General features: G+C 32.4%; 1 long non-coding RNA gene across 1 annotated transcript in view; it reads right to left on the bottom strand.

The window, feature by feature from the left end:
- Positions 1–6239: 6239 nt before the first annotated feature.
- The window catches only part of LOC110350789 (uncharacterized), a 166274-nt gene continuing 147440 nt past the window's right edge, over positions 6240–25073 (bottom strand). The window contains exons 4-5 of the long non-coding RNA XR_015453434.1: positions 24724–24787; positions 6240–6951 (exon numbers count right to left, since the gene is read on the bottom strand). This is a non-coding gene — a long non-coding RNA (uncharacterized LOC110350789). The remainder of the gene's footprint in view (positions 6952–24723; positions 24788–25073) is intronic.

Raw genomic sequence — 25073 nt, 5'->3', positions numbered from 1 at the left:
TTGGTTTAGGGACAATGAAACTTGAGGGAATCTCCAATCTGGATCCCAGCTTTCTGGATTTGTCCACTCACATACTATCAGAGTATGGGAAAACATTAAAAAGGAAAAATGACTTTATTCACAATTTGGCCAAACAGGGAAGGCAGTTAATGTTCTATCCTGGGAGGCAAAGAAGCACTCTAACTTACAGAGGGAGTAAAATAAATACCAGGAATCTTCATATGTACATTCAGTCAGGTTTTACCTTCCCAACAAGCTCAGCAAAAAAAAGTAAAGTTGGTATTAGTGCTGGGGATAGAAATGTCACTTTCAGCAGAAGCTGAAGAAATAGGTTAGTTTTAAAAATCTATTTCAATTCCCAGTTTCACCAAGACAATCAAGAGGTGAGAGAGAGGAAATGTAGAATAAGAGTGTGAGCGAAGCAGTCTGATTCTTAAATTAATTCTTCAATTAATTCCTTTTTAAATTCTTCAATTAATTCTTGAATCAATAATAAATTAAGACTCTATGGGCTTTTAGTTAATCATAGATCTTTATCAATGACACTGGTAGTACTGAATTAGACCTACATTCATTCTGAAAGATTAATGTTGATTTTAAAAATCTGATTTATTACTCATCTTTTATTAATTCAACCATGCATTTATTTGGAAGGACAATGTGATAATTTAGAATAAAAGTATGATTTACCCAACCTCTGAGGAAGTACACAGTAATTCATTTCTAAGATTTGTTTTCTTTTTCACATTACTCAGGGGCCTTCTTTTCAAGAAAAAGATGAGCTTATTGTTTAGTCAATAAAGTATAGAACTATGCACTCAATAAATGTTGATTTCTTGTGAAGTTTCAGAAGTACAAGTATTTTGTTCTATGTTTTCTGTGTGAAATTTTACACAAAGGAATTTTTGTCTGTTCGAAAACTGTCATTTTAGTGACATTTCTACTCCTGTTAGGAGCTGCCTGGAAGCTCTGAAGCAAAAGTATTCACAGTGGACTGCTTAACATATGTAAAGAAACATTTAGTATAAATTCAGATACAATTGACTTAAAATATCGCTCCAATTACAGTATCTGTACACACATACCCAACCATGCCTGAAAAAAGACAAAAAGAAACTATCATAAAAAGAAATGCTTTATTACATGTTTTACCTACTTTAAGGTGCTGACTCTTAAGTAATTCTGCTATCTCAGAACTAGGTTAACTACTTAAAGCTGTGTAAATTTTAGTGATTATTTGTTGCTTTTTCATACAATTAACATAAACTTGATCTATGTTGGTAATTTTAAAAAACACACACACAAAGGATCTTAGGCAGCATTAAAAATGCTGATCTGCAATTTGCTACCAGGAATGCAGAAGCTCATTCTTACATACCCTGAGGGTGAGCAAGTTTAGGATATCTTACTATTGTCAAAAGTTAAATTCTATAAAAGCTAACCATTAGAAATTAATGCTAAACTTTAAATGGGATCGGATGTACTATATTAGATCAAAAATGATATGCAAACATTCTGTTTTTAAAAAATTAGCAGCATAATTCATAGAATTATTTATAAATTACAAACAGCCAAAAGACTTATGCTCAGTTACGCCTGACTTATAAACAAAGGACAAGAAATTTGTAAGGGCCATAATGAGGACCAGTTTTTGAAATCAATTCTATTAAGTTATCTATGGAATTTTTAACAAAAAATACTGAAGACTGTTACTGACTCCTAAAAATTCTTCTCTAACACAAAAAGCCAAATTCTGATCTGGGAATGACTAGATTATGATAGACACTGTAAACCTAGAATAATGATGTAGATATAGATATAAATATATAGAGATAGATATAAATAATGTAAATAGGTTTTTTTAATCCTTCCTTCAACTCTATACACAGAATACTTTAAAAACAGAGAAACAGAATATCCACGGTCTTCACTTGTATTTTCAATATCTGATAATAATGTTTCTAACTACAACCATGTCAGTTTAGAAATGACACTGGGACTTGTTACTAAATTAACACTCTGGGGAGAGGAGAAAATATTGAGAATTGAAGAAACAAAGAATGAGAATAGCAATATAATATGCCAAACAGATTTGGGTCACTTTTCAGATATTTCCCCATGGATGATCCTGTTTGTCCAATCTCTACCATCATAAAAGTTCTCCAAAATTTCCTGTGATGAGTATTTATTCTCTTCAAGAAGTACAGAATAATTACTATGAACTGTCCCAAGAATTAAAGTAAGAAAAATTGTCATTTGTTGCAGGAAAACCAAACAGGATAAAGGAGAAAGTGTCGGGGTTGAGGGGTAACACCACTGAATATTCTAAAGGAGTTTGTAATATCTATAACAAGCATCTTTAAAAATATGTGTTCAGCTTATGATGTCTCTTCCTTTGAGAATCATCCCTTTTCCACCTATCCATTGGGATGCATGTCTTCAGTCATATCTGTAATATATTGGCAAACTTTGATTGGTGGTAATACAATAAAATTTTCTCTCCAGATAAACTGGAGTTGCAATTCAAATTTAGTTAATATTGGATTATTTGGGTGATTTTAAATTGTTTCAAATTTCATCTTTAGCCTTCACTATACATGTCAGAAAAAAGTCAATATCTAAATGTCTGAAGAAATTAAAAATTCATCATAACCTTACATTTGCTATTTCAGTGAATGAAAGCACTATACATTCCATATATACATTTGATCATTACTCAACCTTGTTCAAAATATGTAAATTGAGGTGCATAAATATGGCATATATTATTTAGTTTTATAAATTATGTTGATCTGTTTATTCTTTATACCTTACGTATTTGATAGTATTTCAATGAATAGCTTGTTGATAACTCTTCCAGTAATTATGTTTACCAATTTACCTTAAATTTTCAATGGCTTTTATCATATTTTGTCTTCATTATGAAGTATATTGAAAGGACTTAATGAATATAAAGCACTTTTCATAATACCAGTCACATATTTAAAATGTGATTATTACTAACTCTTATTTCCCTTTGGTTCATTATATATATAACAAGCTCTTTTGAAACACCACTATGTCTAGCCTTAGTAATAATCTCTACTCTCAAGACGTATACATTTTAATGAGACTCATTAATACCTTATTAATGCCTTATTATGGGTGGACATTGTACCACTATAAATATGTTATCAGTATATTATTTATTTATTCTTTTAAGTTCTATCACTAATGCATATACTGCTTGCCTTTCACCTTATTTGTCTAATAAAGTTTTCCAATATTCTAAAACCTTCATTGTAATTGTGCATTAAGTTTTTTTCATTATAGACAGTGAACAATTGAATTTACATTTACTTTTCTTGGTAACACAATCTGAGTATATTTCTATTTCAGAAGGGCATTTTATATCATGAAAATTTAGAGCAACAACTAATATTCTTAGTTATATTTCTGTTTTCTGATTTTTTATTCTTTTGTTTTATCAAACATCTCATTTTTTAATTTAATTTTTGTCTTTCATTATATGTACTGACCTATTATTTATTTTAGTCTCTGCAATGACTTAAAAGTGAATACTTCTTTCAACCCCAGTGGTATTTGTTAAGTAAGTTTTTCTAAAACCTATATAAGACTACTTCTAATATGAATGCGAACCAAACAGAAATATTTTCACTTCCTTTTCCCCTATGCGGGAGGGAAAAATATTTTTGACTCTTCTACCTCCTACTCATTTCTTTTTCTCTGTGTGAGGGTAATTGTAACTTGAAACTAAATAATCACTACCATATTTTTAAGAAATCAAAAATAATCCTATTTTGTCTTATCCATTCAAGTGGGACTAAAGTTAGATTTGTCATTCATGTTACTACTTCACTGCTTTTGAGTTGCACTTTAGCATTATGAAGTTCATGTTTGCCAATTCATATATATTTTTCTAGGTTATTTAGTAGAAGTATTTGAAACACTTATTCTATTGCCATTACCTATTATCCAGCAAGCTATTATGTTTTAAGAAAGTCTTCATTGCAAAATTTATAGGTAAACATCAACATGCACAGGTGCTAATATTTTGTTTCAAAATTGTTTTCCTCTTAAAAATTTTTAGTTGTTTATTATTCCATTGTCTTCTGAAATTTCAGGTTGTACAAAATAATTATTACTATGTAGTTAATTTTAAGTAATCAAGGTTTTGTTATTGTTATTTTTCTGTTTGACAGTCAGTGGAATCTTCTTATTCTTTTTTTTTTTTTTTTTGGTACCAGGGATCAAACTTGGCTCCTTGCGCTTGCGATGCAGGCGGTGGAACCACTGAGCTAAATTCCTGGCCCCTTTTTCTTATTGAGATTGAAGATACTACTAATAAATCTTTAGGCAAAGATCTCTTCAATTTTCCCTAGAAAACAGCAGTCTTTTCACCCTTGAGATTTTGTTTTGACTCCATTGAATTGTCTTCGTGGGGATGAGAACAAAGCTCATTGGTAGAGTGCTTGCCTAGAGATGCAAAGCCCTGGTGTAATGCCTGGCCTGAATGAGAACTTCACAAGGAATAAGCCTGCTCTCAGCAAACAACAGGCTATTCTCAGTAAACAGGACAGATGGCCATAAGAAAATTTAGGACAGAGAATACAACCTCTCCACTCTGAGAAGTTCAGTGATTGTCTGAACACCTGTGCTGACCATCCTTGGACCCTCAGTCATAAACATTTTACCCCAGATTCCTTAGGCCCTTCAATACCTATATAACCCTAATTCCCTCTCCCTCTCTCCCTCTCCCTCTCTCCCTCTCTCTCTCTCCCTCTCTCTCTCTCTCTCCCTCTCTCTCTCTCTCCCCACCCACACATGGATATAATAAATTCTGCTCTTCCCAGTTAACAGCTGAAATCTGAAATCTACCCTTGATTTCAGTCTCTGTTCACATATGGACTGAGATAAACCTTTTCTGTCACAAAGCCTGTCTTCAAGTGGCCTCACAAATGTTGTTGATAAAACCTCATACTACAAAACAAACACAACCAAACCAAAACCTCTACTCTATTCATATACTCATTTCACATGTCTCTACTCATTTCTAAATGAAGATATTTCTTTTTAAGTTTGGCTTTTTCCAACAAATAATGTTACTTTATTTCTAATCACCCACCTGTAATTCTCAAGTCCATTTGTTTAATAGCAGGATTTTTTTTTCTCTCAGAATAAAGCCAGAAATGAATTGTACTACTACGCTGAGTCCAGTTTCTAATAATTAGCCCAGGATTATTCTACAATTACTATACTAGACTACTTCTTCTGTATATTTCTAAATCTCTGAAATGAAAATAAATTCAAAATAAAGACATTGGTCCAATCCCTTCTTCGCAATCCTATAACAGGAAAAAAGCATAATATATGTGAGCATTGATGTACAAATATGCTACTCTATCATTCCTTCAGAAGAATTTCTGTTAATAAATAGAATAGCTACAGATTTTCCAGATTATATTTCACCTTCAATCTAACCTAGTGAATAGATAAATAAAAATCTTCAGTTGCCTGTCTTAATTCCCTGGAACAGATACTCCCCTAGATAAAATACTTCAGGGTTATAATCACAGAATATAATTCAAACTCCTTGGTGGGGAAACCATGTTTATTCATGCACCCTGTGTAGTCACTTTTTTGGACATACCATGCTCTCTACTTTATTTCCCCAAAGTCAATCTGCTTTTTCCTTACTATTATGTGTTGGCCTATATTGTTTCCTCCATAACAATTACAGACCATATGCTTCTCTTCCATCTGTGTTTCATCAACAAGCAGTCATTTTTCAAGAGAGCAAATATGCTAGTTGCCACAAGAAATGAGGTCCCAGCCTGTCATATATGGCTTTAGATATATATATGTCTCTATACATATATATGATTGTATTATATGCAACATAATTGAGCTTTAAGGAAATGAGATCCCTTAGGCAGCTTTCTCTCTCTCATAAGATAGTACTATATTATCTGTGTTCCCAACCATCAGCTTTCCTATTCTTTTTTCTGTAGAATGGCTTCTTCACTTACCATCTACATGGGATATTACCCTAATTTACATCCCAGAGTCTCCATATCACAAATATAAATTCATAAACTTTGAAAAACAAATCTTATTCTCACCCTTAGTACATGTACTAAATAACAACATTTTAGACATCTGACACATTAAACAAATTTAATTGAAAACAAATATCTGATTTTAATATTTAATATTTAACAAACATCTAATGGCTAAACAAGTACATATCTAATTGTAGGACAATCTCTTACCAATATAAGAAGCCACCCTATTAATTGAAGAAACTACAAACCAGAGGAGAAAAAAAGGAATTTAAAAGAAGAGTTAAATTTTTTTTCTAATGATTCAGTAAACTGATATAAAGCATATGAAATAATTTACACTGAACATTGTATTGCAATTTTTCCAATATTTATTCAAATACACATTTGAATAAATATGTAATTTTCCTAAGATATTACCTTGCGATTAGATGCTGCATTAACAATGTCACCCACCATTTTCAGAAGTTTATATTTAGTCTTCACCACAACTCTAAAAAAGAGACCCTATTGTTTTTCTTTATGTATGAGTAACTGAGACTCAGAGAGGTCAAAGAAATGACTTAAGTTGACACTTGCAGTTTACAGCAATCAGTCTTTTAACTGCAATGCAATAAAAGGTTTTAAGCATTCTCATGAATTGATTACTATCTAATGTAAATATAAAATGTGTATAACTGTATGAAAGTTTTTATGTATAAAGAACCAAATAGCATTCCTGAGAGTTCAGTATTGAAATGTGGTAAATCTATCACTTAGCATGACCATTGCTCGTATATAATACTCAGGATCCACAACTTCAGAAGGAAAGGCTTAACTTGACTCTGTTTCAGAAGATTCAGTCCATGCTTAACTGGTGCCAAGGCATCAAGAACATGATGGAAGTTACCTAGAAGAGAAAAGTTGCTTAGTTCACGGCAGTTGAGAAGAAGAAGAGGAGAAAAGTGTCACAGAAGAAAGGTTCCTGAAACCAGATAGAGATGCCAAATATATGCCTCCATGACCCACCCAAACATATTCAGAGGTGCACTTTACTAATTCCCTAGGTGACTCCCAAGCCAATCAATTTGACAATTAAACTTAACCATCATATCCTACCCCTTGTCAACTTGACACCTAAACACATCTCCTTAAATTTCATTAGCATCCAAAGAAAGAAGTTAAATAATGAGTTAATAATTCCACGTAACATGACACAACTATTTTGAATACAACTGAAAATGCAAACATCTGTTACCCAGGGTCTCAATAGTCTGCATTTCTCAAAAAGTCCAAGTTTAAGTTTCTTATGAGACTCAAGACAAGCTCAGCTATGAACCACTATAAAAATGAAAACAAATTGCATAACCTCAAGGTACAATGGTAGATAGTAAATATGCCAAAAAGGAAGATTAGGAAGATAGAAAACAACCAGACCCAAAGCAAAACCAAAATCAAACAGGACAAACATTAAGTCCTGTAGCTTTAGGTTCAGCATCTGGGATATGCAGCAACAGTTAGACATAAGTTCCAGAGGGCTTGGGTAGTTACACCCCTATGACCTTGCTGTTTGCATCCCACATGGCCCCTCCCTTGGCCTGCCTTCATTCACTTAGCTGGAGCTCTCCTCAACAGACTTTCTACATTCCTGATTTCTTGAGGTCTCCACTTATTGCAGCCTCCATGACTCTATAATGTTTGCATTCTGTATGCCTGGACAACCATCATCACATGAAAAACACCAAGGTCTGCCACCAGTTTAAGTGGTATTCAGGCCCCCTGGACTATAGCTGCAGCAACTTCTAAGTGTGTGAATGGCTGAGCACAGTGAAACAAGTCTTGGGGAACAAACTTCCCAGAAGGCCCTCTCAAGCAAGGGTCCCAAGGACTCTTCTCAAATAAAAGTATGACATTTGTGCATCCTTGATCCTGTGATGGGTGGGGTCTTGCTGATTGCTGAGATGCTCCCAAGACATTTTTCTTCTTATTTCTGTACAAAATATTGGTTTCTCTGTAATGGTACTGATATCTTTAGAAACTACCCTTCCTTTGACACTAACTTAACATATGGTTCCTTTCAGGTCAAAATTTAAGATTTTCCAAATTTTTCTGCTCTTCATTTTGCACCCAATTCTTAGTATAAGTCTTGCTAAAATCACCCAGCAGTACTTATACTGCTGCCTGAATGTTGAGCTGCCTTTAAATTTCCTTCATTAAATCAATTAGTATATTATCCTTAATCTAAATCTCCTGGAAAGTCTTAAAACATGGGCAAAATCTAGACAATTTTTTTGGCCAGAGTATAACATAAATGACCTCTAGTCCATTTGCCACTGTTCACGCCTCCACTGAAGTCTTTATTTCTGATGGAAACCTACTAGGCCTGGCCTTCACTGTGTGCATTCCTATCAACATTCTGGTATTGTGAGCTCTGACCAGAATTGCCCATCAGACTACTGACTGCCTTTTTAGGCTTTCTCCAGTGTAATTCTCCAAACTTTTCCAAACTCCTCCCCCAAACAATTTCCCAAAGCTAGTGAATCATATGTCAAGTACAGGCCCAGCTATGAACCCCACTTCTCTGGTACCAGTTTTCTATATAAGTGAGCTTTCCTTAGTTGGGATACAAACCCAACAGCCATAACTTAGAGGAAAAGTTTAATTTGCATCATGGCTTCAGAAAATTCAGTCCATGTTTGGCTGGCTCCAAGTCAAGAACCTCATGATCAAAGGTTTTGTGGCGCAAAGGTGCTTCGTTCATAATACAAAGGAAGCAGAACAGAGAAAATATAAAGGTTCCAGGGACCAGATAAAAGACCACCAGTTCATGACTCCATGACCTACCTAACACACCCAGAAGTGTGTTTATGAATCTTGTAGGTGACTCCCAAACCAATCAAGTTGACTATTAAGCTTATATGTCAGTCAATTTATACATTTGAAGAACAACATAATAGTGTCTTGTAGTATCTCTATAATTATAAAAGCTATATATTCATTGTTTCAATATGTGAAAACTTGAATTTACAAAGCAATTTGATTAAGATTGAAGTTAGAGAAAAGTACTTGTTAGAATACTACATTAGGCCAGTATTATAAGTAATTATTCTATCTTCTTGACTTTGGGGTATATCTAATATCTAACATAGTGATTTCTTCCTGTGCACAATGAAAAATGTAATTTCTCATTAATATCAGCAAATGATTTAGCTATTCATCTAAATGGCTTCCCAGTAGTATATGTATACATGGTTCTCTTTCTGACACTGGCTTTCTCAGTTAATGCTGAAAAAAATTCAAATACATTTGTTAATGAAAGCCTTTATTCAGGAACATAGTAACAGGCATAGGGTCCACTATAGTAAGATTTTGCAATGAGGGATATAAAGTAAGCTCATATTAGTGAGCTTTCCTGTTAGAGAAAGAGATGTGCTTTTAGTAACTAAGTGGATGGGGGTGAACAGCATAATTTTAATTTCATATCATGGCTATGTAACGTGTGTAGATTTTAAAACCATCTCTGAACTTATCTCAAAGATGATGCATATAATATTTTAACATAATTATTAAAGAAAAAATCATCAAGTCATGGATATATTATTTAAAGTACTAAATACCATAATATATTATTTTCATATATTAATTTTCTGCTTATCTCTCAAAGAACTTGAAATCACAGTAATAAAATATCATAAAACATCTTAGAGATAATTTTGTCTGTTTTTTAAATTAGAAGCTAAGTAATTTGATTAGTTCAAAAGTATTCCTACATATATGAAATACGAAGGCCCACTCAATTACACTTCTTCTTTCTATAATTTGTAAACTAAAAGTCTGTATTCTGCTTTTACATTGTTTCTCCTAAAGTGCATCATATATAATTTCCAGAATCTAAGCCCATAAGAATTGTCTCTATTTTATTTTATAATGTAGACTGGCATTTTTGTCGTGGTGGTATTTTTATCTATTTTGGTAAGAATGTTAGATCTCTTTAGCAGATTATTCAAATCGCTGCTAACCTAGGGTGTTATTTTCATGTTGAAATGGTTTTGCTATTTTGTAATTAAAGAGATTTTTCTTGATGTAAATATTCAGCAACATTCTTTAGGGGCATTTTTAAGCAAATGTTCCCAGTTTGTGTGTGTAGCAAATTAAGTGAGTTTTGTATTTTTCCTATTACATTTTGTAAGCTTGTGAAAATGTTTTGCTCCAAGAGTGCCCTACAATGGCTATAAGCACAGCAGTCTGAAGAAAATCTTTAAGAATTCTGAAACACAATTTGAAACAATGTGGAGTAACTGTTCACTTTTGGGAAATAACAACAGCAGACAGACTGATCTGGCACATAGTAGTCAGAAATGAGGTCATTCGCATTTAACAAAAGCCTTGGGCATTTTCAAGAATGAGAATAAGCCAAAACAACCATTTCCCCCAGACAAAAGATTCTTCACATGTACAATGCAGTAAAGCTCTTTGCATCTCGGTCCTCCCATGTACCTCAGGCCCACAGCTAACAATGACATTAGACCATCATATTACCTTCAAATAGAACACCCTACAATATATTAATGAGGTTTCAATGAGTTTAAGTTATTTGAACAAGATGTTCAACATTACCTTCTCTATTTTCAACTTCTGGCTTTAGCAACTGTATTCTCAACAGTTATTTTCTCAAATAATGTTGTACATATTCTGAGAACTGGAAAAAAGTTTGAGAATTATGAATCATGTGCAGCTATCTGGTAATTTACATGCTTTCTTAGCACACACTTTTGGTAGGGTGTTGCTATGAGGGAAAATTTACCTCCTGTGGATAGTCTTCAAAGCTATAAAAACTTAGCTTTTTTTGTTGAAGTGGGGGCAAGGAGTGGATGTTACATCCTCATTCTGATGAAATGATTTTTGTTCCATATGTTCTGTTTGAAGGCCTGTAATTTCACCACTGTTGATCGTAGAAATGAAGTTTCATGGAGGAAATGATGTGGAAAGTTGCATTTGATATTTTTGGGCTGCCCCAGTGAATTTGAAAGTGAGCAGGCAGATTTTACACACAGCATTTCCATGACATTAGGAAGCTACAAATATTCTTTCCTTTTCAAAAAGTAATTATTTTGGTTTGATTTATCAATAATATTTTTACTGTAATTATGGTAGAAATAATGAATGGATCTTCTGTCTACTAAGAATTATGCTTTCTTATATAGAGCTTGTTTGGTGGGCTCTACCAATAAGTCAAATAAATTTAACATATTAAGGCTGTTAGGCACAGTGATTTACAGCAGAGAAACACAATGGCTCTATTTCCAGGCAATGGTTTCTTGTAATAAATTGAAATCAAAACAAATGAAAAGTTAGAAAATTATTTCTCCTAATACAAAAATATATATTGTATAATGAACCTGTTTCCATGAAGGTTTATAAAACGATCAAGACTTCATCTTGATCCATAGTACTCTGAAAAATGCAGAAATGAATCACACTCAAGTAGATAAACAGGTAGTTATCTAGTTATGGTGGAACAAAATGTAAGTTCAGGAACTATCACATCCACTTGGATGGGCTCTTGTTTCTCTCCCTCTTTTTTCCCTTCTCCTCTGCCTCCCTCCCTTTCTCTTTTTCTTCCTTTCTTATATTGACACTCTTTACTGGAAAAAAAGTAATATGACATTTGGATGAAGTAATGGTAGATGACTGCTCAATTACTTAGCCTTTTGCTTGACCACTGGAGTGGTAATACTGTTACAGCTTCATGTAGTAATGAAAATGGACCTTTTAATTGGTTAAATACAACACATAATAGCCATTGGACTTTAACATCCTTTACAGAAACAACGCTAGAAATGATTAATTATTTTTTTGAGGAATGTAAATTTCTATACCCTCCCCAAGTTATTACTATGGAGAAACTGGCCTGAATTTATTTTAACTAGGATAAAATTGCACTTAGGGGCAATTAATCCAGCAAGGCAAAGGAGGCCTTGGTGTTACATAAGTGCTTCTTGTGAATAATTTTAATTTATATGCACAAGAATGATTTAAACTTCAAAAATACCATCTTTGGTCAAATAAGTGTTTGAGATATCTGATGTAAAAATAATTTCTACATAGTAAAATTAAGATAAGTTCAGAGGTGTTTTTTATAACCAACATGCTTATGTTACGCGTATTGTAAAAATGAAAAACAGAAATTCAAAACATGCCCAAGGGAGCATCTAATGTTTTTTTTTAATCACACTACCAAACTCCACCAATAGGACTAGCAGGTGATGCCTAGAGTCCATCCTTTTTTACTACAAATGAGGCGATTTGTTTCAACTAGAAATACCTTGGGGCAAATATAAAAATAAACATAAAACACTCACCAAAGCACGAAGTTAATTTTGTTAAAATTAACAATGTCGGCTATTCTGCAATTTTACCATTGTATCTCATACCTTGGGCAATATTATGGAATTATTTATATTAAAATTCATGAGTTAGGCATGTCAGATGTTTAGTTCAAATTTGCACTCCACTTTAAAAGTGAATATTGTTTTAGAGCTCAAATACATATTTTTAAATATAGTCTTGAAAACCTAAAGTTATAATCTCCACATGATTTTTTTAAAATTAACAATATTAAGATTGTAAACCACTTTGGGGAATTTTTTAACATTAAATGCTAGCTTGCAAGATTCGTTTCTTGCCCTATTAAAAGAACTTGAGTAAATAACAATTCAATTTGAAAAGAACAATAACTCATGAAGGTTTTGAGAATTTCAGATTGGTGAGGATTCATTAATAGCAAATAACTGCTTCTAGATGTGGGAAGTTATAATGTTTAGAGACATTATCATACAACATATATCAATCAGTATGTACAGTCTCTCTAAGAAAATAATAACTACTATTAAAACTTCTCACTAAATTTTATTGTATATATGTATGCTTATTTTATTCAAAACTGTCTTAAAGTTAATAAAAAATAAATTAAAGGTTTTCAACATTGTGAGAGTTCTCAGCTCCCATCAAAAATATGTCTTATGTTTAGGAACTTCTTTGCAAAAAAAAAATGTGAATGTACGTATAAATACAGTTTTAATTATCTTTGGAATGGCTTTCCAAACACTTGGCTCTCTAAAGACAGGGAATAAATGAATACCTTTGTCATCCAGAATATCTAGAGTAAAAAACAAAGAGTTTAGCAAATAATATGCTTCAAAAATTGCTGAAAATATAACATATCCCCAAATACTACTCTTACCAGTCTTTGTGCTTAATGATCTCAAACATGAAAATGTTATATTTTAGAAATCAATTGCTAACCATTTGATAATTGTAAGAATTCAAATAATATTATATTAACATGGACAGTTTTGTCAGAATAGGAAGCATATGAAACAATTAGGAAAGCAGAAACTAGATGTGAGAACATAACAAAAAGACCAGGAACCTAAGATCACCTTTGATGATTCATTCTCCTCACAGTTTCGGGTAGATTTGGAGGAACCATAATAGCCATCTAATAGAGAGATGACTTGCTATACTGTCACTACACCGACAATAATCTAAGAAGTATGAATGAGTGATTTTTCCTCTGAGAGAGAAAACTAGAAAATGTACAAAATATGAGGACATTTTAAGCACAGCAGAAACAGTTAACATTAGATGATAGTCTTGGTGTAATATTAAAATAGAAGAGAAAGTCATGTATAGTCTTGGTAATATTAAAATAGAAGAGAAAGTCATGTAATGAGAGTGAAGTCAGATCCTGTCTGACTTCAGATCTTGTCTCCAAAATAGTTTTGGACAACTACTATTAAGAATTCAAAAGCTAAAGAGAAGTGAAGAGATTTATAGAGCAGCATGACAATCTAATTGGAATTGAATGATACAAACCTGATTGAACTCAATTATTTCAATCACATAACTTTCCACACTCTTGTCATAAAGGGATAGGGAATAGTAATGCCAGATAATAGGTAGTATATATAGTTTTATATATAAAATCAGATACTTTCTGGGGAAGATAATTTTTGAAAAGAAACTCACTGATATGTTACTTCAAGTACAAGGTTAACCACTGCATTCACCCCATTCACCAACCAAAAACACAACCTTGTAATAAGGTGGCTTCAGTCTGTAGTCACAAAAGGATGGGATGGTAGACAGGACAACATTTTGACTGCTGATAACTGTGTTTTGGTCAGGAAGTTAGAAGATAGGAGGTAGATAGAACAGAATGTCAATTCATTACATAGAAGACCAAGGAAGCTCAATAGCTAGTAGAGACCAGCTCAATATTGAGATGGGGTAGATTTGGATATCATGATGTATCCCATCTTAAATTGTATCTCTACTTTTTGATAATTATTTTGTATTAGTACATGTTTCCAATACATAATATTTACTTTTATGTAATGAGTAGATACATGTACTTAACAGACCTTAATTCTTTTTAATCCTCTTCCCTATCCTCTCTTTTTTCCTCCTCTATATTTTTCTTCCTCTATATTTTCTCCCTCTATATTTCTATATTTTCTTCCTCTATATCTATCTCCCCTTCTCTTTTCAAAAAAATCTATCTACCTATTTTCTATTATCTTTTATTTTGCTCTTTATTTTGCTCTTTACTTCATGGATATTTTAGGTTTCTTAAATAAGGAAGCCATGTGAAATTTAAGTTTGTGTGTTTGATTTATTTCACTTAACATTATGGTCTTAAGGTGCATCCATTTTCCTACAAATTACTCTAATCTATCTTTCTTTATGCCAAAGCAGCACTCCATTGTTTAATAATACCACATTTTCTTTATCCATTCCTATGATGATGGACATATAGGCCACTTCCAAGATTTAAACATGGATATAAACATGGATATGTAAGTATCTTAGTAATATGATGTCTTTAACACTTTCAGGAAGATACCTAAAAGAGGAATACCTGGGTGGGATGGAATTTTTAGTTTTAGTATTTTGAAAATCTCCATACTGATTTCCCTAGTGCTTGTATCAGTTTACATTCTCATCAACAATATAGAAGCATACCTTTCTCCCCACAACCTTGTCAGAAATTGTTAGTTTAACTTATTGATGATAGTCACTCTTTTTGGAATAAGATTGATTCTTAATGTTGTTTTAATTTGCATTATTCTAATTTTCAGAGATGCTGAACATTTTTGTTCATGTATTTACTGGTCATTTGTAGTTTTTTTGAGAAATGTCTATTCACTTCAGTTGTCCACTTTTTCTAAGACATGGCTCACTATGTAGTTTAGGCTGGCCTTGAACTCACTTTGTAGACCAGGCTGAGCTTTGTAATAAACTTGAAATCCAAGATTGTGATGGCTTCTGGTTTATTTTTATCATCCAGGATAGCTTTTGCTATTCTGAGTCTCTTCTGGTTCCATACAAATTTTAGGTTAGTTTTGCCAAGTTCTGTGAGGGATACTGTTAGTATTTTGATTGGGATTCCCTTAAATAGATATATGAGTTTTTTTAACATGGTCATTTTGACAGTATTGGTTCTGCCTATTTAATAACAGAAGAAATTCTCATTTTCTGATGTTCTATTTATTTATCTTTTTCAAAGTACTGCAATTTTCATTACAGAGGTATTTCATTTCTTTGGTTAGGTTAATTACTAAGTATTTCATTTTTCTTGATGTACTATGAATTACTCTATTATTTTCCTAATTTCCTTCTCAGTCAATTCATTGTTGGTGTGCAGAAGTGCTATTTATTTTTTGTGCATTGATTTTGTACCCTGCTACATTGCTGAATTTGGTTTTCAATTCTATGAATTTTTTGGTGGAAGTTTTTTGGTTTTTCTATGTATGGGATCATGCCATCTGCAAATAGTGATAGTCTGACTTCTTCCTTTCTTATATATATATCCCTTTTATTTCTTTCTCTTTCCTGATTGCTCTGTTTTGTGTCTGTTTTGTACTGTTTTATATTCTGAGGAGGAGGGCAGTCAACATCCTGTCTTGTTCCTGATTTTAGAGGCAAAGGATTCAATTAAGATTTAATATGGGGCAGGGGATTTACCTCAGTGGCAACACACCTGCCTCGCAAGTGCAAGGTCCTGAGTTCAAACCCCGGTACCAAAACCCAAGATTTAATATGATATTGGGAGTAGGTTTGTTATACTGTTATACTTTTATCAGATTGAGATAATTTCCTTTTATACCTATTTTCTTCAGAGTATTTTTTATCATGAGTGGATGTTGGACTTCATCAAAGGCTTTTTCTACATCTATCAAGATGATTATGTGATTTTTTTCTTGCTTTTATGAGACATATTGCATTTATTGACTTGTGTATGTTGAAACATCTTTACATCCCTTGGAGGAAGGCTACTTGGTGTATGATGTATGGTCTTTTTGAAGACTATTTCCTTCTATTTGCCAGTTTCTTGTTGAGTATTCTTGCATACATGTTCGCTACAGAGACTGGCTTATAGTTTTCTTTGTCTGGTTTTGGAACAAGGGTGCACTAGCTTCCAGGAATTATTTGGGAAATACTCCTTCCCTTTTGATTTTTTTTTAAAGAGTTTGACAAGTATTTGCACTATATCTTCCCTGAAGTTCTTATAGAATTCATCGGTAAATACATTGGGTCCTGGGCTTTTCTTAGTTGGTGGTTTCTTTATTATTGCCTCAATAATGGTTTCTTTTTCATTGCCTGTTATTGAATTGAGATTTTTATATCTTCTTGGTTCCATTTTGGTAATTCACATGGATCTAAGAATCTTTCCTTTTTTTTTTCTTTTAGATTTTCTGATTTGTTGGAGTCAAGTTTTCACAGTAGTTACTAATGATCTTCTGGATTTCCAAGATATCTGTTATTCTAATTTCATTGATATGGATCTTTACTTTCTTTTGGTAAATTGGCTATGAGTTTGTCCATTTTGTTTATATCTTTGAGGTACCAGCTCTTCAATTCATTGATTCTTTATAAGAACAGAGTGAAATATAATTGCATTCATTTTCACTCTGAACTAAATGATTTCCTTTTTTATACTAGCTTTGGGTTTGACCTGTTCTTCTTTCTCTAGGGTTAAATCTATTGCTTGTCCCATTTTAAACTGTCACTATTTTTTTCTTTTTTTACCCTGAACTTCAGAAATTCCAAGCTACCTTACTTTCTCAGAATATCACTTTGATTTCCTCTGTAACAACACATACTTATTATAGTATATTCCCTCTACTTAGAATGCTTTTCTTCCTTCCCTGCCTAATAAATACATTCCATTAGACTTAATCATCTGTGAGTCTTTCTCTGATTATTTTGGATTAATATGTACATGTGTGTAGAGAAACAGAGAGATACATAGACACAATGTGTGTGTTCATAAGTTCTCTTATGAAACCATGAGGTTTCTTCAGAGAAAAAGTTGGTTTATTCATATTTGTACATTTTATGCCTCACCATCTATCTGATACATAAATATATCTAAGATGAATAAATAGTTTTTCTCAGTTTATCTTGGTAAAAAGTTCGTACTTTGATATCTAATTCATTTTACCCCTTAATTTATAGATATTTGCATATGAAATCAACAGCTACAAGGTTGAATGAAAAACACCTGCTTCCATTAATATACAGAGGAGAAATAAAGTTCATCTTTTTCATATTCCTCCATAATACAAATATTTTCAGATTGCCATAACCCAGAAGGCCAACTGGTTACATAACTCCCTCCTGCATCAACTAAGCCATGCATTTACAAATAATCCTTACCATACGTATGGGAAAAAGCCTTCTACAAAAGTCTAAATATTTTGTTATAAAAGGAAGGGCCCCATTAAATAAAATTATTAGACTTCTTAAATGGAAAAATAATATGGAAAACTGGATAATGTAACTTAATAAAAAGACTCTATGTAGGCAGGAAGATGCTGCATCTGATAACTTTAAAACTCACCAAATAATGGACATTTTGATTTGGTTCAGAGTGAGTGTGACTTGTAAAACCCACAACTTTATCCAGTAATATTAGAGAGGGAAATAACTTTTAAAAATCTGATTCAGGGGTTATGCATCAGAACAAGCCATGTAAGGCGAAAGAAATGCAGACCCAAGGAGGAAATTTAGAGTAAGATGGTTGTATTACTGTTCACCCCCCTTTCTCTTACTCAAATATTAGCTGGGTTTTTGGTATGTCTCATTTGCTATATATGGTCCTTTTTACAAGTTAACACAGTGACTTTATTTAACCAGAGCATTTACAAACTATCCAGAGAATCCAAGGCTTTTTAAAAGAATATGGCAACAGTTGTTGCTTTATGTATGGATTTGGGATGTGATGCCATTTCACATGTGATGTTCTTTTAGGGAACAGAAAAGATTCTCTAAAATCAGGATTGATTTTTTTGCAATAAAGTGCTAATCCAGGAGATGTATGCTCCAAAGTGGTAAAATCTCATATACTCTTTCTAGAAGGGGAGCTGGAATCCTTCAAACAAGCAAATAAGCCTCACTTTCTTATTTACATTACCCATTCAGCAAAGAAGCCATAGTTAAACCTAAAAGCCTTCTCAACACTGTGTGGGTGTGTGTTTGTGTGTGTGTGTGTGTGTGTGTGTGTGACATCTGATAGTAAAGAAAGAACTGCCAGGCTAGGGATTTAGCTCAGTGGTTCTGCTGCCTGCCTTGCAAGCGTAAGGTCCCAAATTCAATCCCCGGTTCCAAAAAAAAAGAAAGAAAGAAAGAACTGTCTAGAAAAGTGTAGAGAAAATCTTCAGAGACGAACATATGACTACACCCATGAACTGAAGATGTGACAAGCTGATGAATTCTGATTTCATCAACTGAGAGGCTTCAGTAAACTCATGCACACATGTAAGGACAGGCAAAGTGGTCCGAGGAATTAGTACTAACAATCACACACATACTTTGGATGAGAACACAATAAGAGTGAAATAGAAAAAAGTATTCCCACTTATAGTGGAAGACTACATACAGGTTTTTTCTGTTTTAGCCTAGGATCTGGTCATAAAAAGTAAAAATCTCTTGGAAATTCATAAGTACAGTGGGCCTGAGGCTTCAATTTCAAATATATACTGGGATTCATACTCCAAGAAGTCAAACGTAAGTTCTGTCTCAGTTGCTCAGGTACCAGCAGCAGCTGAAAAGCACACCCAGCAAAAAAATCTCTGTTCAGGAACATGCCCTCTTCACAACCCGCAAAGGTTTTCTTTAAATAAAATCTCACCAAAGATTTTCTCCCACTAACTCTACAGAATTCAACCAAACATAAATGTGTATGTGAAAAACTGGAGTTCAACATGTGTGAATCAGCTGACTCACAAGTTAACAGTAAAAAATATTTAAGAGCTAAAGACAGTAGAACTATCAGATATAGATAGAGTTCAAAGTTATTTATCAAAAACATAAATATCCAAGATCAAGAGACTATAAAAATACAGGTACTTTAAATAAAAGAGAACTCTGAATATTAAAAAATATAGTAATAGTCAAAACATTATTGAATGGGGTAAATAATTGGAGCTCACAAGAAAAATGGTTAATTTGAATATTAATCTAAGAATATTATTCATAATTAAGCAAAAAATAAAAGTAGACAGAATATATGAAAGTGGAATATATCCATATATATATACACATATATATATACACATATATGTGTATATATACACACATATATATATACACACATATGTTAAAATAAAAAAATAATGTATGGTTAAATAAGGTTTTAAAATTGAAAGAGAAGGGGATGAGGCAGACATAATACTGAAAAGGAGACTTGGAGAATTTTACTCACATAGTAGAAATATGACTCCTCAGATTCAGTAGTACAAAACACCTCATAAGAAGTAAAATAAAATAAATTCAGAGGTCAATAGATAAATATTCAATAGAAGAAGAACTTGAAGGTAGTAAAAGGTAAAGCAGATTATTTTCAAAGAAGTGCTATTTAGATTAATGCCAGATCAAACAGCCAAAACAAACCACAAAGACAATGAAAAAGATATAATCAATGTATTGAGAAAGAAAAGATCAATTAGCTGGCCATACCCAGGTAAACAGAAGGGGCTCCATTTTCAGACAAGGGCTCCATTTTCAGACTGGAATTTACTAAAAGTATTTTTTTACTAAAAGTATCTCTTGCTGAATATTCTAAAAAATAATTCATTTCTGCTATAAGACAAGTCATTGGAACCTCATATGGAATGTCTGAAATACAAAAAGAAATGACAAAGACAACAGAGAGAAAGCCAGAAACATTAACTATTTAACAGTAGCAATATAAATAAAAATTGACAATAGTTTTATAACCACAGAAAAAGTAGAATTCAAATATGTTAATTGATTGTTAGATAAAAGAAAAATTGTGAGAGTAACGCAGTTAAAGTTCTGTTTTCTGATACAGCAGGCATTAATGCTACATGTTAAGGCAAGAAAACATATGTCTTGGTCTCTTTTCTGTAGCAATTAACCCAATATCACAGACTGGGTGAATTATAAAGAAGGAGGCTTATTTCGGATCATGGTTCTGGTCAAAGATTGAGGGATCACATCTGGTAATGGCCTATTTGGCCAATAGAGTCCTGAGCCAGTGCAGAGTGCCACATGGTGGGAAGGAAGGCATGGAAAGTGTGTGTGTGTGTGTGTGTGTGTGTGTATGTGTGTGTGTGTTCTAGGGTGCCTCATCCTGATGACCTTAGTTAATTCTAATCACACTCCAAAAGTTCCATCTCTAAATACAATAGTTAGATTAGTTTTCCAGCTTCTTAAAAACTCACCTTCTTAATAGGGATTAAATTTCAATATGTGTGCCCTTGGGGTACATAATTAGCCCATATCCAAACCATAGCAAGGTTTGAAAATTTTGTGATTATTCGCTAAATAAAAATAAGAATATTAATTCTAAATAAGTAAAAGAAATAAAGGATTAAGTAAAATTTTGTGTGTTCTTATATCAAGTAGAAAAGAAAAAAATGACAGGGAAAAATATTAGTGAATGTAAATAAAGTAAATCATAAAAAATAAAGGTAAACATATCAGTATATTAAATAAATATAAAAACATAGATTATATGGATTTTAAAGCACAGATTATCAGACGGGATTTTTTTTTACAACAATACAATATTTGTAAGCTAGATGGTCTTGCGTGATTCCTTCACAGGAAGTTCCAGAACTGACAACTCTAACGCATGATGGCTAAAATCAGTTCAGAGATCCCTTGGGCAGAGCATTGGGGAAATTCACTACAAAGTAGCTTGAGGGATTCCCTATGGTAATGGATATTTTCAGTACCATTATTGAGGTCATGGTTATGTGTGTACATTTGTCAAAATTCATTCCATTATACATTTTCAATGGACACATCTCTTTCCATAAATTATAGTGCAACAAAAATGATTTTTAAAATCCAGTATGAGCTAAGCATGGTGGCATATGCCTGTCATATCAGCACTCAGGAAGCTGAGGCAGGAGGATTGCCATGAATTTGAGACCAGCCTGAGCTACATAGTGAGTTCAAGGCCAATCTGAACTACAAAGTGAGACTCAGTCTCAAAAAACAAACAAACCAACAAACAAACTCCAAACAAATAAAAATCCAGTACGATCAACTTTCCAAAAATATCTGACAGTGGAATAAAAAAAAACTTCAACAAATTAATCACTGTTATTTGATGAATTATGCCCCCCCATGTCATATCTTGAGGTCCTAACCCCAAGTGCTTCAGAATATACCAATATTTAGAAATAAATCTTTTTTTTTTTTTTTTGGTACTGGGGATCGAACTCAGGTCCTTCCGCTGCACAGCAGGTGGCGAAACCACTGAGCTAAATCCCCAGCCCTTAGAAATAAATCTTTAAAGAGTAATTAAATTGAAACAAAGCTTTTGGGATGGGGTCTTTATCCAGTATAATTGGTGCCATTGAAAAAAGATAGAAACACCTGGATGGCCACAAATAGAAAAAAATGCAACTTGAGGGAGAAGATGGCTTTCTGCAAGCCATGGAGAGAGGTCTCAGAAGACACTAAATCTGCTGATATCTTGCTCTTGGGACTCTCAGTGTCTCAAACTGTGACAAAATGGATTTCTGTTGTCTCAGCTGGGAAATGTACAGTATTTTGTTATTGTAGCTTCAGCAGACAAATACAACCACATTTAGAGAGTAAACATACTAATCATAAAGGCATTATTGTAGATACATTAAATCATAGGTTGAAATTCAATATCACTACATAACATTTAAAAAGAAAAGTGTTATAAAATAGAAATGGAAGATTACTAAAGCTAATTATAGTATTTTTCAAAAATCTTCATCAAATATAGTACATCCTAGTGAAACTAGAAATTCTTCCTTTAAAAAGTCAGGAACAAATGGGGATGGTAAATCACTACTTTAAAACAATGTACTAGTTTCTAAGTAGGAAAGTAAAAAGAAGAAAAGAAGAAAATCGTAGACATTGGAAATATAAAAGGAAGACTCATTTGCATATGTTATGATTATCTATATGGAAGCCTAAAAGTATTACCAAACTTTTTGGATAAAATGTGAGCAAATTCAGCAAGTTTGATGATAAAAACATTGTAAGAAATCAATTGGTATCCTATAAAATAGCAACAATGAAGACAAATTTTTAAAAATTCAACTTTATAATAGCAGAGAAAACTATAACATATTCATTTAAAATAGAGCAAAGATATACAGCTTCTTTGTGAAATTCTAAATATATCAAGATATACACTATGTATACAAATTGAAGACTCAAAATTAGAAAGATGTCAAATGTTCTCCAACTGATTGCTAGTGCCCCAAATTATTTTCAACATTTTAAAAGGTCATCTGTATTTATTTTGGAGAAATGTGAAAATTTTATTTTGAAATGTTTATGAAAATTTTAAGGCCAAAAATGGCTAAGATATTCTTTGAAAATATCTCTGTGAGAGAGGAAATGATTCCTAGCAGTTGTATTTTAAAATCACTATAAATAAAGTAATGTGAACCTGTATAATGATTTAAAAAAATTTGAACTCAAAGATCTTCAGAAATGAAGCCAAATCTTTTTTGAAACTTCATATCAAATAGATTTATTATAAATCAATTGTGAATAGAAGATTTTTCAATAAATAGTTATGAGCTAAATGGTTTGTCATGGGGAAAATGAAATGAATTTAGATGCCAGCTTCAGGCTATACACAAAAATAAATTTTAGATGCAATAAAGATACATATGGGACCAGGGATTTAGCTCAGTGGTTCCACCACCTGCCTCACAAACGTAATTTCCTGAGTTTGATCCCCAGTACCAAAAATAATAAATAAATAAATAGTAAAAAAATAAAGATACATATGTAAAGAGCATTTCTGTAAAACTTTTAGAAAACTGTGCAAAACTACATTTATGATTTCAAGATTGGAATTTTTATGTAAGAGGAAAATGCACAAAGAAATATGAAATATAAATTTCCATTAAAAATCATCTTTTAAAAAGTGAAAAAGAAGCTACAAACTGGAAGAAGATATTTCCAATTCATGCAACTAAAATATGTATTCGATACATTTCTTAAATTCTCTAAATTGATAAGAAAAACAACCCAGTACAAAATAGTCAATAAAATGAACAGAATATTCACAAAAAGGCAAGTATATATCAAGCACATTAGAAAGTTTTTAAAAACACATTTGTAACCACAAAAATTGTAATTATAACAAAAATGGGGTACTGCATAATTGTTTAGATTCGCCAATACTTAAACTTCACAAAATTTTCTAAATCTTTGGTTCAAAACCTTTCATAAGTTCATATTACCAAATATTGTCAGAATTATGAAGAAATAAAAACTCCTACAAACTGCTGTGTAAATTAATCCAACCTTTTGGAAGACATGTTTGAGTATGAAACTCCACAATCATTTACACATCATATATAAATAGGAAACACACTCAAGCCACTAGACTATATTTTATTTAAAAGCACATATGAATGACGCTTTCCTAAAAAAGTGAAACATTAGACAATTACAAGATATTAATAGAGTCACTCAGCTGGTAAATGATGGAACAATGATTTAAACCCAAAATCTGACTCTGGTTTCCATCCTAGCCATTCCACTGATACGTAATATATTAATAGCATGAAACACTTCATGGCCATTAAAGATCATCTACCTCTGTTTAAAAAATTAAATGAGTTCTAATTTACATTATTACATAGAGAATTGATACTAATAAATGTAAATAATCTAATGGGATCTACAGGTAATATATTAGAACTAATAGTTAGGAAATTTGTTATCTATGTGGCCAAATACCACTTTCACTTCTATACATCACAATTAAAAACGAAATTTTTAAAAGATACCAGTCATAAGACTATACACACACAAAAAAAATCAAACATATAGCCTTAGCTTTAAACTACACAAATATTGAAAGAAATTGATAAATTATAAATAAATATGTATGTATAAATATACATATACATCACAAAATAAAGGACTGTAAGTTAGAACACATTAAATTTTAAAAATTATACTTACCAGAGGACACCATTAAGAGAGTACAAATCAAGCCACATCATGTGACAAGACATTTGAAAAACATATAAACAAATTACATATATACGGAATAAATAATTCTTTCAAATGAATGAGAAAAGATACAGCTTAATCATAAAATGGGCAAACTACTAAGTATGTGAAAGAGGCTCACCCTCATTAATACCACTCTTGATCTTAGCCAAAAAGGCTGAGAAGTGATCATCTTCATTAAAAATCTGCAAATTTGAAAAGCTCAATGAGACACTGTTGAACATGTATCAGAAAAGCTAAAATTAACAGATTTATTACTAAGTTTTTGGTGAATATTTGAAGTAATAGGAACTCTCATAAAGGGATGGTGGGTGTGTAAACAGGCACAAACACATTGCAAAATAGACCTACTAGAGTTGATCTATGACCCAGAAGTTCTTTTTCTATTATATATTGAAAAACATTGCATGTACATTTGTACCTAAAGACATTTCAAAATATTGAGAAGCTTTATGTATTAAAGCATCAGAC

Source organism: Heterocephalus glaber, unplaced genomic scaffold, assembly GCF_053883595.1.
Source record: "Heterocephalus glaber isolate CG9 unplaced genomic scaffold, H.glaber_assembly_v1.0 deba00001461, whole genome shotgun sequence".
Classification (NCBI taxonomy): domain Eukaryota; kingdom Metazoa; phylum Chordata; class Mammalia; order Rodentia; family Bathyergidae; genus Heterocephalus; species Heterocephalus glaber.
Note: the sequence above shows the minus strand (reverse complement) of the source record. Positions and strands in the feature narration are given on the sequence as shown.